Source organism: Dromaius novaehollandiae, chromosome 3 (genome assembly GCF_036370855.1).
Source record: "Dromaius novaehollandiae isolate bDroNov1 chromosome 3, bDroNov1.hap1, whole genome shotgun sequence".
Taxonomy (NCBI): domain Eukaryota; kingdom Metazoa; phylum Chordata; class Aves; order Casuariiformes; family Dromaiidae; genus Dromaius; species Dromaius novaehollandiae.
Window position 1 is genome coordinate 55654559 of NC_088100.1, and position 17418 is coordinate 55671976.

Consider the following 17418-nt stretch of genomic DNA (forward strand, 5'->3'; position numbering starts at 1 on the left):
CAAAACTGGATCCGTCAGTGTTTCCAGTTGGGCCGAGTTGTGGTAGTTTCGTCTGTGATTTCCAAGACAGGAAAACCCACGTGCTGCCAGGAGCATCCACAGACCCAGCCTGATGCTGGACACTCACGCAACGGTTTAGTCCTTTCACGTTCAGCAAAGCCTCCTCCTCCTCCTCCTCCTCCTCCTCCAGGAGGCACGAAGCTTCCCGACACGCCGGCCATGCGACCAAAACCCCAAGCCCTCTGCGGAGGGCACTATGCACGGGCAGCAGCCGCAGCCGGCATTCCCCAAGCAGGTGAAGCTGCGAAGCAGCAGCACCCGCTGCCACTGCTATCCAAACAGAGTGGCTTCTCAAAAAAAACCAAACAAACAAACAAAACCCCGCAAAACCCAGCTCTTGCGCAGTTTCCAGCCGCAAAAAAGATGATGTGCCTGGGGAGGGCAGAACAAAAAACTGCCATATTTTACATGGGAGAAAACTGAAAGGGTTTCACTTGAAAGGGTGGAAGAGCCTTGAAATACAGAACAATAACTTCCTGGTCAGGGGAAATATGACATTGGAAAAGAGACATCTCACACTGCAAATCGGAGGCCAGCTGTGTGACAGCAACAGAGAAACTACATGTGCTACAAGGGCAGTTTAAGAAGCCCCGTGTACAAAAGAACATCATTCCAAGTATTAAAAAAGAAAAAAAACCCAACGGTACAGAAAGTGATCACCCATACCAGAGTTTTAAATTTTTATTATGACAAAGCATTGTCACTGTTGTGACACATAGCAGTATATCCAGAATAACTCCCTGAAGGAATTCCAATTTAAGTTTTTGTTAAAAATAAAGAAAAAAGAAAAAAAGAAAAAAAGTATAGGCAAGCAGCTCCTTTCACTAATCCCCTGAATCACACCACTTCATGGATTTCTTTCACTTGCTGGCTGTGCAGGTATTGTCCCTGGTTGACAGGTTCCTTTACAAAAGGAAAAATGTTGTCAACGCTTAACATATTACTGCTATGTAATGTAACAAGTTTAGAGGAGCAACTGCCTGTGTCGGAGGCAGAAATGGGACCAATCAACTTCTGAGCTGCTGAATGACAGCGGGAGTCCTGCCTCTGCAGCCTCTGCTCTTTTTCCCCTTCAGCCGACTTCAATTGTTCCCACAAGTTGGTCACACACTCGGACAAGTTGCCAGAGAACTGCAGGCGGTTCCCACAGCCCAGCGCAGGCTATCGCACAGCTCACGCAGAAGCACCGGCAGAGGTAAGGAAGCACTCCTTTCTCTCTCTGTCTTAATCTTTACTGCACTGTCCTGTAGCTGTAGTTTTCCAAATAAACTGCTCTATACAGATGATATATATATATACACACAGAATTTTAGACATTACAGCTCCAAGTCAAAGAACACCATGCTTTAGGGGACATATTCATGTGGCAATAAAAATAGTTTTGTTTTTTTTTTTAATTAATCTAGCAGGATACTTTTGCTATCCTTGATAAGCCATTTATACAAGTAGCATCACACCAGAAGGTGAGCAGCTTTCATCACTTTTCCCCTCAGACCTTTGTCCCTCCTTTTAGATGTAATCTGATTTTTTTTTAATATAAAAACCCACAAGAATAATTCCCTTGGAGTTTTGTAGAGACACCTCTGTTTGCCCAAAGCTGTCTGTCAGCAGCCCAACAAAGGGAAAGCTCGCTCCATCTAACTCAGAAAAGCTCCTGGCTTATGTAACAAAAACTTTTCAGTTTGTTGTGTGATTAGAAAAATATCCTTAATTTAAAAAAAGTTACATGGTTTACAACAGTAGTAAGACTTCAATTATACCATGTTACTTAAGTTTCATTTTGAACTACAAAATTCATACAGTACTTTCCCTATGAAATCCTTTACAGTTTCTTTTCTCCTGCTGCTCATTGTAACTGCTATGGTTGTCCCAGAATACTTCTAATAACAGATAAAAAGAATTAGCTAGGATTTGTAACATCATGAACTCTGATGCAGAATGTGACCCATCCAGTCCTAACTATGGCAAGTGGTTAAACACTGTACAATAAAATGCAACCCCAGCTTTAAGGTGAGTGCAAACAGTAGAAAACACAGCTTAAATAGCAACATATGTCACAGAAGGGATATTTTAATATTTATACACACAAGTATTTTTAAAAGGAATATAATTCTTGAATACACAGGTATAGAGTCTAATGAATTTCTTTGAAGGTTAAGGAAAGAAACGTGGTTTGAATCACGAGCTCATAAAACAAAGTTTAATTCTTGCTCTCCTCAAAACTATTCCCCCTCAACCCCTAATGACATACGCTTTGTGATTTACATATAATTAAGGTGTTGGTGTTAGAAAAGACAGGCTTTATTTTATTTTTGAAACATTTTTCTCACTACTGGGCAGACACACCTAACTTCTATTACTATTACTGACTGGCGAAGGCATCAGGCAAAAACGTACCCAGGTATTTGGTTTTGTGCTCAGCATCCTTGTGCCAGCTCCGACTAGACACAACTGCTGGAACTGCCTGGATGTCTCGGTTTTCACAAGCCAAATGAGCTCTTAGGCAATTCTCTAGGAGCTGCCTCCACCAGGCAGAAGCAGCACTTCAGACTTCCCAGTGCCTTCAGACCAATGCCTACTGGAAGCTAGGGGAAAGTTTTCATAGTATGTGTGATTTGTTCAAGCTAAAGTTACATTAAATGCATTTTTAAGTGAAGAGAGGAGTCTGCATTTATTCCATCAAGTTGAGAATCTGTCATAACACATACACTGCATATATACTTTGGGGTTTTTTTTTGTTTGTTTGTTTAAATACAGAGTTTATACACACATACAATGATCAAGCACATGCACAGAAACTAAAGTGCTATAAGCAGGTCTTTATCAAAGCACATGTATAATTACAGCAGGTTAAATTCCTATTCACTGTTCATATAAATCCTACCACTGTAACAGAGTTAGTTATTTAAAGCAGATGACAGTGTGGCTTAGCAGTTAAGCACAATCCAAAAATCTCACTCACAACATCCCATTTTGCAGACATCCAAAACTGAGCAATAAAAGCAACACTGCTGACATAAGCACATACTATATTGTGGACGGCAAATATTATGAATCAGATGTGAAATACTGCATTTAACTTACAGCAAATAATAATTTTCTGCTTCTTTGCCATTCAGTTGTCAACACTACTGTATTATTAGTATTTAGAGAGAGTTTCTGTACACATCACTTTTCCTTTGAAGAAACTGCATTTATTTCTCATTCTACAGAAAGGTTAGGAATATATAGCATCTTTACTGTATAATATAAAATTCATAAAGACTAGTTCATAATCAGATGTTATAAAGATGACTTTCACTGAATTTTTCAGACCACCAGCAAACTAAAATGTGTATGATACACCTATACAAGAACATGAACATTTTTTCTAATCATTAAGAATAATTTGATTTAGCAAGAGAAAAGTATCCCTACTGGAAAAAACAACAACAACAAAAAAACCCACAGGAAAGTAACATTATGTTCCCTAAACTAGGAGATACTTTAGAATCTGGAAAGGTTTTGCTTTCCAGAGATTGATACATGGCTGTGGAGGACTTTCCCAGCATCAAGTTACTTTGCAGAAGTTGAGTTTATCCACTATTTTCTTCTTTGAATCAATGCCACTCCTTTGTCTCCTGAACTGCTAAAAGGGCTTAAAAAAAAAAAAAAAAAAAAAAAAAAAAAATCCCCCAAACCAAAACAAAATGCAGTATCCCCTTCAACTTGCACCTTTTAGATGGGTAAGTGCAGTTTGAACTGGAGTAAAAACTGAAGGGCATCTAACACATTTCCTGTTAATAGGTAGTGTCATATGAACCATCAGGATCTACAGCCTGGCTTGAAACTACAAGGTGTTAGGTACTCCGGGCATACAGCAGAGAGTTATGATCTAGAAAGGCAAATCACACCAACTGCTGGGAAAAAGTATATGGTATTATACATCTTGATTTTATTGGGGGAACAGATGAATGTATAAGCTGAGGCACTTGCCCAAGATCCCACTGCACGGTTCTGTAGCAGTTGCAGGAAAGAGAAAGTAGACGGGGAAAAAAGTCTGTATCTAAACTGTTGATTTGAAAGAGTGAGCTTTATTTACCCCATAACCTCCCAGACCATGAAAAATATTGATGCTTCGGTACCAGATAGACTTTAAAACAAAGGGAAAGAAAGGATAAAATGTGAGTTTAGTTCTCTGCCTGTGATTGAGGACATCACATCTCACAAGGCAGTCTCTAGCTCTTAATGTTCTCCTGTTGCAGTTTTCTTTTTGCACAATTCCTTGGTCTTTTTCCGCTCTCTCCCTCCGCTTCTCTTTCCCCCTGTCTGCACTCCTCCCTCCATTTGCCCTCCCCGCACTGCTCTCTGCATTTTTGCCTTTACCCATCCCTGCCTGCCTTCAACCTCCAGTCCTTACTTTCCCTTTCTGCTTTCTTTTTAGCAGAAAAAGATCAACCTGTTCTCTGCAGTCAAGCTGTTGCATTGGCTAATGCCTTTCTTCATTGGCACAGCTTGATCCTTACACAGTGCAACTCTAAAAGCAGAGCAAGAACCAGAATGCTGCACCCCTGGTGTAGGCAAATACAAAACCATCCAGCCACAGAGGTAAAACCTCTCAAGTCACCTCCAGATTATTTTGTTCTCAAATAAAATAAAAAAGTTGTGACGTACCTTTATAAATCCCTTCTGTACTCCAAAACCTGTAAGCTATTTCTGTGCTACAGAGGGAAACTTTTGTTCACTGAACTAAATTGGAGGAACAGCACTGAGACCCTCTAGAGGTCTCCAGAGTTAATTCATATTCCTTCCTTCTCCCTCCCTCCCTCCTCACTCACCCTGTCTCCCTCGCATAAAAAGGAGAAGTTTCACAGACTCAGGGGCTTCAATTCAAGCCACTCCATACTGCCAGCGAGGAGGTGTTTTACAGCAGCGTTCAAAACAACCCAATACAACTTGGAATAAGATACATGCATTAACATAGCACAAAAAGCTCTTGCCCTGTCAGGGAAGATGATGAGCCTGACTACATACCAGCCCTAAGTCTCTGTGCGCAGGCAGAGCTTTAAATGTTCACACTGTCTCCTCCTCCGGGATCCACATGTTCCACAGATACTTGTGGCAAAGGGTCCAAATTCAACTCAACTAACTTAACTCAAAGCATTTGGTCCTACATATGGGGTTCTTCTTGGCTTTGGCACTACATACCCAAATACTAAGTTTTCTTTTCTGAATGTGCAGAGAGTGCCTCTTCCTAGCTGGGCGTATGGCACTGCTCACACGAAGGATATTGGGGATAGCTTATCTGAAAGGCTGTGTGCTATGCCAGGCAATTCTGAGATATCAGTTCTACACAGATGCTAGACCCATGATCACGTAACTCCACAGTACTTTTTGCATCACTATGTTTATGGACACTGACAGATTAATTTTCAATGGATAAAGATGGACAACTACTTTGGGGGTCATCTCACTGTAAAAAGCTATGAAATACACTATTACACAATATTAATTTTTAGCAATGCCTTTTCAAGGCTACAGCTTAACTTGATTGTATGGGACAGCAACAAATCAAGTACGTCAAACCTCTTCTATTCCACTGATATCACCGCTGCATTTAGTAAACATATGACAGGAAACAGGCCGGGTCTAAAATTGCTGTGGCATTTCCAACGGAGCCAAATTTATCCTGCATGACTTCAATGCAGTTACTTCAGGAACAAGTGTGGCCCACAGTTCTCAGCTTTGGTCACATACCTCCTCTCATTATAAAGGACACCCAGAAACAAAGATAAAAATAACCTCATACAAATCAGAGAAACAGTCATCTGTCAGTGAAGGAGGAAGCAGTAATTGTGATCCGTGACTCATTCGAAGGCACTGGCTGTACGGGATCCCCTACACAGGAACACAGGGGGTCACGGCCACGCAGCCGCTTCCCGCCACCTTGCACAAGCCTTCCACATCCATTAGCAATCCTGGATTGAATACACAACTATACAGCAATGCAGCCAACAGCTCTCCTTGTGCAATACTCAGCCCCATCACGTATGAATCCAACGCAGTTTGACTTAAAAAAAATGTCAAGTACAGATTGTCGTTTTGTTGCCCTCTTCTCTCAAGAAGTGGTACATGCATGCATAGTATTTCTTATAATTGAACAAAACCACAGTCAGTGGACTGATCAGGAGAAAATCCTGACTATCTGCAGCAATAATAGGCTAGAATTTTAGTGTAACTATCTTTCAGGCTGTCCGTTTTGACCTTGTGAGCTATCCACATGCAGCTGTGTTACTGAATCTGTTTCTCTTTATGCACACTTAGGTGGGTGACAGCGTCATGGAGGATTAACAAGCAAGGTACGTGTTTATTAGTTGAAACCATACACCTTGTAAAGAAAAACTTGTGGAATTGCAGACATATAATTTGCTTCCTTTGCTTACAAGGAAACGTTTCCCATGGACCTAGTAGGTAAAGCAACATGTAGGTATTTTTGAAATTCCCAAACCCAAATTTTTTGTTCTAAATCAAGAACACCAGTTATTCCACTTTGACCTTTCTTCATCTCTTCTCTCCACCCTTTGCTATCCATAAAAGGTATACATGCTAATTTACACCATCCCACCTTTTTAAAACCCTTTTATACTGCCCTTCTGGCAATGTATGTCCAAATGGCTAACGTCAGTGTGACAGCTCAAATGCGTATCCTGATCTATCGTGTGCTCCCCTAGCAATGTCCCTCACTCATTCCAAAGGGAAATCATTTTTTCCCTCCCTGAGAGATCTTACCCTCTCCCTTCATCTGTGGTGGCTTTAGACATGTGATGCCCTACAACTTAATACTACCTTTCATGGAAGCACTTTAAAGCCCTAGGCTGTTGCTCCTCGAGTCACACAAGTGAGACATACTCAGTGTAACAGCGGCATAGATGCTCTGTGTGTGCAAAGCAGATCTAATGCAGCACACAGAAGGGGATTTAGAGTGCTATGGGCAGGTAAAAACTCATCCTGCTCCAATCCTCCTGAGGGCCCAGAGAAATAGCGGCGCCAAGAAGAAGCCAGGTACATTGCTCTAGCAGGTCCCGCACAGCCCAAAGACCACAGGCCACACACCCCTGCATTAAAAAAACAAAACAAAACAAAATAGTGACAGCATGTTGTGATGAAGTCCTTCTCAGGAAACACTGTTCTCTGTGCAGTGTCAGTCACACAAGCTAGTTACACAAACTTACTTGCACGAGCATAAACCCATTAGTGGCCGAGCTACTGTGCCTTGTCTAGAAGGAGATAAACAGCCTAACGCATCCCAGCCCCTTTTAGGCTAGGAGAATGAATGTCCTTTAAGTTAAGTCATCTGAGAAATCCTGTACATCTGTCTTGCTTATACTGCATTTGGGACAGACACGGACCAGAGAGGAGCTAAACAGGATATACTGGCCAAGCACTTCAGCTGCTTAAACAGATGAATGCAGGTACAGCATAAAGTCAAACAAAGCTGAAAAAATTATACTCACAATGGAAATAAGTTCCTGATGCATGTTTTGCTCGTATTAAAGTAAACCATAGCTCAAGGCACCACAACAAAATGTGAAGTTCAGCATTAGGAGATGACTACACCACAAGGAACCCATCTAAAGGTATTAAAATATCCATGTGTAATCTGGTTCCTATAGCCTCATGTGGAGCAATTAAAAGAAGAGAGTCTGAAAAACTCTGTTTCACTTTATGGTTCTTCCATGTTAGTCACATCTGAAGGCAAATTCATGGACAACAAAGTATTTCTGATGCAGTCAGGATCATCAACACTTGTGCAGTATATATCCCTAAACTCTGACTTTCCTTTATGCGGCATATATGAGTAGATAGGGATGACAGGTGTCTATACCATTAATTACAAAAAATAAAAACTGAGATGACAAGGAAAGGCCTTCTATCAAAGATATGATGATATACATTCGTATCACAAGTAAGAGCAGTTACAGCTTTATGAGCAAAGTTTGAGATGTGTGTAACATTATCACCATCTCAAGTACTATCTTTTTTTATATTGTGATAGCACTTACAAGATACACTTTGCTATGAGCTGAACAAGCACATATATCAAAGCCAGCATCTTGCCACGAAGGATTCATATGGGAGGGTTTTTCCCAACTGTTTATTTGGATTTAAGACTGATACCCTATGTGTCCATCTGTCATTAAAAAGTGGGAAAACATACTTCAAATAAAACATACTTAAAGGACAAAAGTTATACATGCTGTGCTTTGTTCCTCATAGCAGCCCTCTGCCTGTGAACCTAAATCATGTGTGTTCCTAACGTGTAAAGGATAACAGTTCTCATTTTGCTTCATCTGATGAGAAAATTCTACTAAATTCTTAATACCAATGATGCATAGCATTTACTTACACACTAAAGTATTTTTACTTAGAATGGGAATGTATCACCAAGATCTGTTTTCCTCCCCTTCCAAAACAAGGTACTGGGAAGTCAGATTATCTGCTCAGGTCAGTAACAGCTAGTAGCAATATTCAAATCTCCTGGCTGAAAGGTCTGTGGGCTCTAGCCATTTCACCATATTTCCTGGCATGCTTGAACTAATAGCGAGGGAGAGAAGGAAATACAAAACAACACACAAGCAACACACAACAATGGCCTTTCCACAGACTCTGAAAGAGAGAAAGATTAGGATCTAAAGCAATGACCTGGCTAAGTCCACAATTTCCATTTTATAACGGGCCACCACTGCTAACATGCAGCTGCTCAGTAGCCTTCAGGATGAACATAGACCTAATCTTGAAAAATAAAATTTTGGAAATCCCATTTTAAATTAAAAACACTGTAAAGATAAGTTATTTCAGGCTTTTTAGAATTTGAAAACAATCTCCATTTGCACTGATCAAAGCAAAGCACTTTACTTCTGTGTTTCTAACTCTTCACTTTCCTGCTTTCCCAGCTCCACAAAGATTGTCTAAAACAAAAAGAGAAGATACTAGGCACTTTGCACTGATCCTGACAACTTCTCTTCTTTCCTGCACTTCTAAAACCTCTGACTTGTGCCCTCTGCTTTCCTTGCTGCCATGGAGAAGGTCCAATACATAACCCGCTCTGCTCTGAGGAGAGCCTCAACTATTGAGGTCAACCCACAAGCACGCCAAAGGCTCCAGGAGCTCTTTGTGAATTTCTGCCTGATTTTAATTTGCCTCTTGCTGATCTGCATCATCGTGATGCTCCTCTGAAGCTCCAGCACTTCTCTGCACTGTCCGCTAGCAAAACCACCCCAAAGGGAAGAGACCGGCACCAGAAACTCCTAATGCAAGGATCCTCTTGCGAGAGGAGGTAGCGCTCGGACTAAAGTCGTACCCTAACCAATGCACCATTCTCTTACTACCCACTCTATGTATTAAAAACCCACTTCCGTGCAGAACAGTGTTGAGCGCCTATGGTTACAAAGCTGTGCATGACCTAATTTCTCGGTCGAGAGATACCTTTTCTGAATGTTGTAAAGTACTGCTTTTTCACCAGGTTGGTAAGCTTCCTCGTGTTTTAGCCAGATCAACTGTACACACAAACAGCACCTTCACTTTTTGGGGCCTAAATGATTTTAGGTTTCTCTGAAAGTTTAAGCTATGGGACATGTTTTAAATTAGGCCCGAGTCCACCCCAAAAAAGATCTATACATACACAGATTTGAATATGTTTGGAAAATTTTCCATTCTGCTTACTTCAAGACACCACATCTTTGCACTATCAACTGAAGTTATTCAAAACATTTTAGTATTTTTAAAGGAATCTGAGAATAAAGAAAGGAAAAAAAAAGTCTTCTCAACTAGAAATAGAATATGACATAGCTTCTTTTCTCCCTACTTAAAGTATCAACAAAAAAAATTACAGCTTCAACTACATAATTTTCCACAGTTCCCCTTTCACTAGATACAGCCTTACAGAACAAAATGACACCTGGAAAGATTTTTCACAATGTTTTCGCAGAGAAAATTGGAACTACTAAATGGGTTTCCAAGTTTTCATTTTCTGTGATCACTTAACTAGCGTAAAATTGGCACAACTGAAAACCCAAGAAGTGCTCCAAGTTCTCAATATTTGGCTTCAGACAACTTTAACATGGCCTGCTACAATTTATGCAAAAATTTCCTTAGTTTAAAACTACAGAAAATTTGTTATTTTCCAATGTCACTTGAGGTGACTTACATTTGATATGGTGAAGAGAAAGGTTTGAGTTGCTATTCTGAGAAAACTTATCTCATACAATAATGCCACTACCCTCAACTGCGAATGCCTGTTAGAGGACAGACAAGTAGTTTGCTAAAATAAATGGTCCATATCATTGTATATAGAGGGAAAGCATGGCAGAAAAATTTCTTCCCGTCTGTAAACTATCGTATATATATAGTTTTCTATTCTCGTAGTTCTCAGTAACTATTAAGACAGAGCACTAGACTTCCAGAGCTCCCATGTGTTCCTGATGTTAAACTAAATTCCTAAAAAGTGTAACATTTTCAAATTTAAAGAAAGGCCAAAAATCAATATACAGAGGCCAAATAGATATCTATTTTTAATGTCATCTTTCTATACTACCCTATGCAACCAATCCTAGTGATAAATATAGGAAGTCAACAAGTTTATCTTTACCTTGAACTCTGCCTTTAAGACTTAATACAGCACTTAAAAACATAAAGCATTTGAATCTTGAATCCATCACTGAAGATCACACTAGACACTTGACATCATCCTCTCTCGTCATCATACTCCTCTATCTTCACTATAGAAGTTTTTTGCATGCCTGCTTTCACCCTTTTGTGTGAAAATAGTTACCGAACCATTATTCTAATCAATACAGCTACGATTTCTGCCAGCAAAGACAAGAATTATCTGTTACTCTTTATTCAGTATATGGTTACTAAAGAGGCCGAGAATAATTTTTATGTATAAAATTTACATGTACATGCACAAATATATACTCATAGCCTCATCATTTCACGATAATGCATGAATATTGCTGATTAGAACTGTCGCTACAAATTTCAGTTTCCATTTCATGCATTCTGACCACTCTCGCAAATGCAGGAGATTTTAGTGAGTGTATTTTCCCTGTTAATTCTTCTTTTAAAGAAAGGGGGAGAGAGAAGGAAACCCCCCCCCCCACACACACACACACACAGGCAAATACAAGGAACTACTTAGGTGGGAAGAAGTAGGAAAATGTAAAGCTACTTTCCTCTCTTTTAAAAATTCGTATTTTTGTGTATGGATAGGGTTTCCAGTTTTAGTTTGCTCTGGAGCAGCTTCAAAAAAAAACTTCCACCAAAAATACACTTTTTACAGTATTGAAAGTTTCCTGAAGAGGAAAAATGTTAAGAGTAAATTTTTATCACTACATACATTCTGAGAATAGGTTGGGATTATGGGCTCTACAAGAATCAATTCTATAGAGAGGTCACAGCAAAGCCCTTCTAAAATAAGAAATTTTCTTCAAAATAATCAGAAAAGTCATTATTTATTTAAAAACAGTAAGTGAGAAGCAAGTACAAAACCAAGACAGAAAGAAACTGGAAGCCCCACTGTTATTTTACAGCAATGCAGATAAATCGCATGTACTGTAAGGTCACATTTGTGTCTTAGAGTTCTGCTGATATAAAAACTGCTAGCACACTCCATGCTACAAAATATCGACTGAAATAGAGATTAAAAAAAAGCCTTTTGTACATAGTACATTCTTTTTTGTATACTTAAGGGAGCTTTAAAACTAGCACAGATGGTATTTTTTTGTTAAAATAATTGCTTGAAAAGATATTAACGCATTAAATAAGATATTCAAATACAATCCAGTTTAGAAAGAAGTATCCATTGTAGTATATACTTAAAGCTATGTGAAAGAACTAGTAATCATGAAGCTTTCCAATTCTTTATAGTTGTTTATTCTGTTTGGTTTTGAACAGTAACTCTGCATACTTTGCTATGTCCAAATCTTTTATGTATACTGAATTTACACTCGTCAACTACTGCACATAAACAATCATAACGAGTTTTATGAAAGTTTAAGCAAAACGTTCACTATTTTTATGAGGCATAATAAAAATTCCAAACATAACAGGTGGCTTGGATTAAGTTTTCATTTCTTTGCTTCACTCCTCTCCATGCTACATATTTTTGTTATTTTATCTTACACCCAGGTAATGAATAATGAAAACAAAAAAGCAATAGCCTTTTATTGTTCTTCCCTTTAAAGTAAAATTCATAATTCAGTTCTTAATTCCTGACTGGCATAAATGACAGCCGCACTGGTGGCAGTTTTATACATGCTTTACTTAGCATACAATAATAAGGAACAAAAATGTCTTTGTTGTTCGTGCCTGTGTGCCTGTGGAAGGGGGGTTACTGGTTGGTTGGTTATTTTAAGATGTATTATCTTCCCACCCAGAGCTTCAGCAAGTATTGATAAACCTACCCATTTTTCATTAGGTGAATAAATCATCCATTTTGGAATTAAAAATTTTGTTCTGATCAAGAGCAGTCAGTAAGGCAATTAAAAGGGCAGCAGGTTCTTGCCTTTCTTTATTAGTTTTTCTGTATCAGGTCTGCAATGACTGCCCTTACTAGCAGAACTGAATTATCCAGTGGAAAGACAAGTGTAAAATAGGCTTAAACAACATTTTTCAGAAAACATGTGCAAAACAGTCTGTGTAGCCTTCCAGGCACGAAGAAATTCTACGTAAATTTTGCTACAAATGCATGCAAAAATCACAATCATGTCAGACAAACACACTCACACCTAGAGGTACTCTATCTATATCCAATCAGCCAGAACTTAACAAGAGAGTAATGAATACATCCATTTAGAGAGTATGTCTTAAATCCTTATTCATACCTGTCAGCATATACTATAGATTACAAGCCAGATTTCTGTACTCATATGCCCATTAATAGCATCTATCAGAATACAACTAGGAAATATTTGTGAAGTCCTCTACAATATATAGATATACTTTATCTAACACTAAAAATAGTCTTTTTGGCTTTCAATCTAGATCTTAAAAAAAAAAAAAAAAAAAAAAGTGGGTTTATGGAAGGAGATGAGTGAACATCTTTTGCTCACCAAGAGAATTAAAAACAGAACAACCTATTTATAAGGATTCTTTTAAAAACTGGTACTCAGTTCTTTAAGATAGACCTAAATTATTGATTCTAGTATCTGGCAATCAATTTAGTCAGACTGACTGCCTTTTTTTTTATTTTAAGCAAGACAACAATGCCAGAAGTTCCATTCTTCTATAAAATATACAACTATAAAGCACTGCCCTCTTGTGATCTTCCCTAAAAATCTCAGCTGGTTATTAAAAGGAAATTTTGGCTATGCTTCAATGTTTGGGCTGAGTAGTTCTACTTGGTTTTATATATATATAAAAATATAAACCACAATTGCTAAGTAATGAATATTAATTTAAAATAACCCATTGCATATGTGCTATTAAAAGCACTAAAGTTGCATCCTCTGCCAACTTACTCTGGATTCTTAATAAGGCATTTGCAAAGCTGCAATAAATCCTACACAGCATAAGGTTGGCAAAACATTACCTACCGTGCTGCACAATGCTAAACCCTAGAAGGGTAGGAAACACTTCTATTAACAGAGGTACTTTTTTTTTTTTTTTTTTTTTTTTTGCACCTATAGCAATCTTTTAAAAGTAAATTTTCTATAATCTGTGGCTGAAAGAATAAGTTTTCGGAAAAATCCTACTACTAGAACTCGGATGGATCTGAAGAACACCATATACATTAAAAATAAAAATCCTGTATAGACTAGCCACGTACAATTCAAGTCCTTCTCATTAATTAGGTCTTCAGAAGTGCAGTAGTGAAACAGAAACCATCATTAACCTCAAAGATCTCCCCCCTTCTTTTTCTTAAATAAAGAGGTGGGGGGGGGGGGGGGAAGGCTTATAGGAGCATCCAGGTTACCTTTTAGCGGAGAAGAAAAGATCCAGCTGCTGTAAACAGTTTTTCTTTTTTAGGTGGCTGAAACTGAAACAGGTAAACAGCCAAGGCCACAGAATGAAATTCATGCATTTCCAAATTGCTTACTATTGAAGCAGCAACCCCAAGCTGCAATCCATACGTGGCTGCAAGCACAAGAGGGCAGGCTGCTGCACGCTATGGATCTCGCCAACAACAGAGGTCTCAACTTGCTACTCAATTTTCTGCTTATTGTCTTGGTCCTGGTGCTCGCCTTTATCCTCGTGAAGCTGATGTGAATCTCTGCAACCTTCGGTTTTCCTCTCAAATCCTGCTCTGAGGGCTTTCTTCACAATGATAACTTAAACACTTTAAACTATCTAAGCATAAACATGGAAATGCTGCATAGGCTGAAATATCTGACAGCTGGAGAAAGTGTTCACATACGTATCTTAACAGAAAGCCATCCTAAAAGCTACACATAATTATGGACCTGCCGTTGACTAAAGGAAGCCTACAGTGCCCTGCTGAGTACAAGAAGAAATCCAAATATGTCTAAGCAGTTACTGTAGTTTTCTCACTGCTACAATTGCTTCATACTTAGAAAAGCTATGAAAGATCTGCACCCTTCAACGAAGATAATTTCTGCAGTGAGGAGAACAGAAATCAAATTCTAAAAATAGGATTTCCCCCAACAGCATCCTTCACAGGGAGGAACGTAAAAACGCGACAGGAAGGCAGAACGAAACACCTACATCTCGTTGACAACAAGTACCAAATTACTTGGGGAAAGCAAAAGCACAGATGCTGCAGGCTTGAAGGGCATACCCAGCAGCAGCAGCTTGCAGCAGCCGACATGCTGACAGGTTCAGCTCAAATGCGAAAGTGCAATTATTAGTTACACCTTGTCTGACACACACAGTCCACAGCAACACCTTATAAGCCAAAAGCCATTACTGTTAGGCAGCAGGATCAAAAGAAGGAGCTGTCAAAGAAAACAAAGATCAGAAAAGGGGAGAGAACAGCTGTTAACAAGGGCTGTGTGTCTGCCTGGGAAGCCTTTACCACGGCCACGTGAGCAGTAGGTTCATCTGCACGAGAGCAGGCAGCGTGCTACATCCTCGACAAGCTGGATTTACCACTTCCGCACAGGCCAAGCGCGGGGCAGGGGCGCCCTCAAGCCGTACCTGACATGCCACAGGTCACTCGTCCATCCGGTTCACCCAGTCCACAGCTGGTCCCCAGGGCACATGACTGTTTCTAGGATGGGCTACTTCTCCGTGGTCCCTGGGAAGGTCTGTGCCCAAAACCGGCCTGCTTCTACTGGAGTTATTTGCCCAGAAGGTAGCCACGTTGCTCCATGCACCTGAGCTACGTCAAGAGAAATGCAGTGCCAAGAAGTAGATGACACGCATTACTTGAGGGCCAAGCAGCACCTCTTTTTCCCAGGGGCAATTTGGGAGCAGAGATGGCAACAGGGGTGGCCTGTGCAGTTAAGCTGAAAGAGTTGGAAGAGGAAAAGATTTTTCCACAGGGAAAAAAAAATACAATATGCCTGGGGAAAGCAACAGTTTGGGTCCTGTCCCGTAGGACACCCACCTGTCCTACCAGTAATGAGCACTTGTGCTGCACTCCAGATTATCTGCTCCAAATCTTAGACAACATTAGATGGGACCGCATGGAGAGTTAAAATGGAAGTTTTGCTCTCCTCTGCTCTGAAATCCATGCAATAAACATTTCAAATAGCTCCTGCAAAATACCAATCTAGAGCTTTTTTAGGTTAGTATAGTCCTATCAATTCCTGTACCTATTGTCTGTGTGCATTTAAAGCAGAAAAAGTTGCACAGCTACTTCACTGTAAGCACTTTATCACTTTTTTTGATTATCTGGAAATAGTCTGCTTTTTAAAAAAAATCTCTACATGTATATACAAGAGATAATATGTAACTGTATTGTTACAATATGTATGTCAGAGGATTTCTGCTAGTGCTTGACACACACAAGAAATGGCATGAACACACCAAAACCCACAGAAAATGATATAAAGCCTACTCTAGCTGAAAGAAAAATACAACCCCACAGTTTTCCCAATGAAATGGCTGCTCACATGCATACTGCTCAGGATTGTACAGAGCTGATTTGCTGTATGCTCGTATGCTTCTCTATACAGACAAAAAAGTTTCCTCACTTAAGGCAGCAATAGTGATAATCCAATAGTTAAAAACAGTTAAATGCAATGGCGGGGGGGGGGGGGAGTTAAATCACACATTCCCTTTTAATGGAAGGCAAAAGCAGAGCCTACAGGCAGCCCCGATATGTACTCCCAAATCCAAAATCCCATGCAAAGACACTCGACAGTAAACTCTGCCGTTGGCATGCAGCTACCAGCCCCGGAAACAACTCTAGCAACTTTCTCTCAGCCAACAACAAAAATTACAGACTTTAAAAATGAAAAATGTTGAAACACACTGCTGAAACCGAAACATGAATTTTCCTAAGATGTCACATAAAATTGGCTAAGTTACCAGGATACCAATGCTGTCTGCTGTTAAATGCCAAGTCTCTTTTTTTGCAATCAAGCACAGTCTAAGTTCGGTTTACCATCATCTGGTAGCACTTACTACAGACTGAGCCCACACATTCATGAGATTGAAACAAATCCCAGCTGTCAGACTCCCAATTTCACAGCAAAAGACAGAACATAAAAGCAACTTAGCTGAGGCACGCAGTGAATACGAGCTCATTACGTTAACCGACGGTGGTAATTCTTCATGTTAAAAATTTTTGTTTTGCTGAAAAGTGTAGTTTCATCAAAATGTGACAGAGGAAAAATGTTGATATTGATCCTTTCCAGTTTTCTGATCAGCCAGGATCATAAGAAAAATGTCAACTCAAAACTAGCTGAAAAATAAAAGTTTTCTGTAGCAATAATATTTGAAGGATAACTTTTTCTTTCATTTAATATTTTACAATATTTGTTTATAAACATTTAGGTATGCATACAATTTATTTTCCCCTATGTTTTGAAATACAGATTTTCTTAATTTTTCTACATTTCTCACTGGATTAAAATTCCATATCTGGTAGCTTTCATACACATACTGCAAACAAGGCAGTGTTTTCCTAAATAAAGAAATAAATCAGTAAGATCTATTAAAGGGGAAAGATGCACTTAAGCAATTTCCATCTATTCTCTCTACTATATTCTGGCATGCACTAACACATTAGGAAGAAATCATACAGATGCCCCACATACTGCAAGAAAAATCCAGAGATTGATCCTGTGATGCCTACAACACTGTACAGAGCTAACAAACAAATACGCAGCCTTCTGAAATCTTGTTTCTTATTCTATAAACTCCCACAATTTTGAAGGCACACTTTCATTTAAAACATCATTCCTGAAATAG

The 17418-nt window shown here is 39.3% G+C and overlaps 1 protein-coding gene and 1 long non-coding RNA gene across 5 annotated transcripts in view; one reads left to right on the plus strand and one right to left on the minus strand.

Annotated features, from left to right (window-relative positions):
• Positions 1–17418, minus strand: part of CEP85L (centrosomal protein 85 like) — a 142492-nt gene that overhangs the window by 51869 nt on the left and 73205 nt on the right. The gene's annotated exons all lie outside the window — the stretch shown is intronic.
• Positions 1144–16939, plus strand: LOC112997471 (uncharacterized). The gene is made up of 3 exons (XR_003262707.2): positions 1144–1255; positions 6364–6398; positions 14068–16939. It is a non-coding gene; the product is annotated as an uncharacterized LOC112997471 (long non-coding RNA).